The following is a 2,220-nucleotide window of genomic DNA, read 5'->3' as shown; positions in this document are numbered from 1 at the left end:
CCAAAAGCAACAGAAGAAATAGAGACTGAAAGGGGAAGAAAAACTCAAACAAGCTATCACTAATATCAGAATTAAATTACCCTGGCAGGTAGCAGTAGGATAATTAAGTTGTCCTACTGTAGCCACGCAAGACTGGAAGGGCTTAAGGGAAAAGCTGAACAAGAGCACCTGAAGTAAGAGAGCAGAAGTTAGCATTTTAAAAATGCAGATGGCAGGCAGGGGAGGAATAGATTGTAGGCCCCCTCCTCACTGGATGACGAATTCAGAACCTCTTGGAATGGAGATTCAAGAATCTGGAATGTGTTATATGGCCAGCTGGGCAGTGGTCTAGAGACGGGACAGCAGGACAGAGGATCTAACTGCATACAGCAGGGTAAAAAGAAGTTGGGTGGGGGTGGGTATCTAGGCTTTTTCTCCCCGACTCACTGGGTGGATAATGGTGTCAGTGCCAAATATAGAAGCAAAGATACACATCTGACACTGTTCCCCACCCCCCAACACACACACACACCAAATAAAAGACCAGTGGTACATACTCATGGACAAGTGGAGGTATCTCTTCCTTCGATTACTGCTACAGTTTCTTGCCACCAATGCCTAAGGACACAAGAGCACTGTGTTCTCATTCCTTTATATCATCATTTGTTGATGCCAGGCTGCTTCCTCAGTCCTTCCCCTAGACAAAACAAAACCAAAACCCCGATCATTTTCTAACTGGGAAAGTGCTTCAGAAAGCCAAACTCTTTGACAGCAGATGTTTGTAGCCAAGTTAAGGATTTATTTGCAGGGTGCCAAGCAAGGGCATGGGAGACAGGTGTCAGATGCACCCCATCTTGGTCTTTAAGTTAGGGATGTTTTAAAGGGTAAGAACAAAGAAATTGGGATGAATCACCATCTTTTAACTTTTAAAATATATTTACTTATTTATTTGGCTGCATTGGGTCTTAGTTGTGGCAGGCGGGATCTTTCACTGTGCAGAGACTCTATAGTTGTGGCACACAGGCTTAGTTGCTACATGGCATGTGGGCTCTTACTTCCCTGACCAGGGATAGAACCCACCTCCCCTCCATTGCAGACAGATTCTCAACCACTAGACACTAGGGAAGCCCCACCGTTTCTTAATCTGGTTTTGTGAGTCAGGTTGTCTGCAGTTTACAATTCTCTGGCCCGGTGATACAGGTCTGTGAGCTCATCTTGTCCTGGAGAAACAACCTGAATTTGTATATTATTGATGATATACCTACCTACATTATATATGTATATGTATAAGTATGTATGTATCTGCAACAGCAATTTTAGTACATTAATGATGTTGTCAAAAATAGCATTCCTTAGTGGATCAGATGGTAAAACGTCTGCCTGCAATGGGGGAGATTTGGGTTCGATCCCTGGATTCAATCCCTGGGTCGGGAAGATTCCCCTGGAGAAGTAAATGGCAAGCCACTCCAGTACTCTTGCCTGGAAAATTCCACGGATGGAGGAGCCTGGTAGGCTACAGTCGACGGGATAGCAAAGAGTTGGACACGACTGAGCAACTTCACACACACAGTCATCTGACTGGTTGATTAGTATTCAGTTAGCCCAAGACTGGAGAGGGCAATGGCACCCCAATCCAGTACTCTTGCCTGGAGAATGCCATGGACGGAGGAGCCTGGTAAGCTGCAGTCCATGGGGTCGCTAGGAGTCGGACACGACTGAGCGACTTCACTTTCACTTTTCACTTTCTTGCATTGGAGAAGGAAATGGCAACCCACTCCAGTGTTCTTGCCTGGAGAATCCCAGGGACGGGAGCCTGCTGGGCTGCCGTCTGTCGGATCCCACAGAGTCGGACACGACTGAAGCGACTTAGCAGCAGCAGCATCAACTCCAAGCGATCTCTTTCTAGCCAGCCGTATGTTGAACGAGGAGCCAGATGCTTCGAATTAAAGTTTCTCGCTCAGAGTTTCTTGGCAAGTATGAAAGGGTACGACTCCAAGGGGGTCAACTCCAAAGTCCTCGCAAACTCTGTCCAAAATCCAACGTGACTGGAGTGGAGATTTGAAATGAGAACAATCAGCAAAACGCCAATTCTTTTCAGCAGTGGCCTCCCAAGCTCGGGGAAGGGGCGGGGCGGAGCAGAGTGACGCTATCTGCGCCGGGTCGCTCGTGTGACGTCAGCAAGGCGACGCAGAAGATTATGGGTGAATCCGCGTCATTCAGATCTCGGAAGGCTAGGCCGGA

Source organism: Budorcas taxicolor, chromosome 6 (assembly GCF_023091745.1).
Source record: "Budorcas taxicolor isolate Tak-1 chromosome 6, Takin1.1, whole genome shotgun sequence".
In the NCBI taxonomy this organism is placed as follows: Eukaryota; Metazoa; Chordata; class Mammalia; order Artiodactyla; family Bovidae; genus Budorcas; species Budorcas taxicolor.
The sequence above is the reverse complement of the archived record's forward strand: the minus strand, read 5'-3'. Positions refer to the sequence as shown.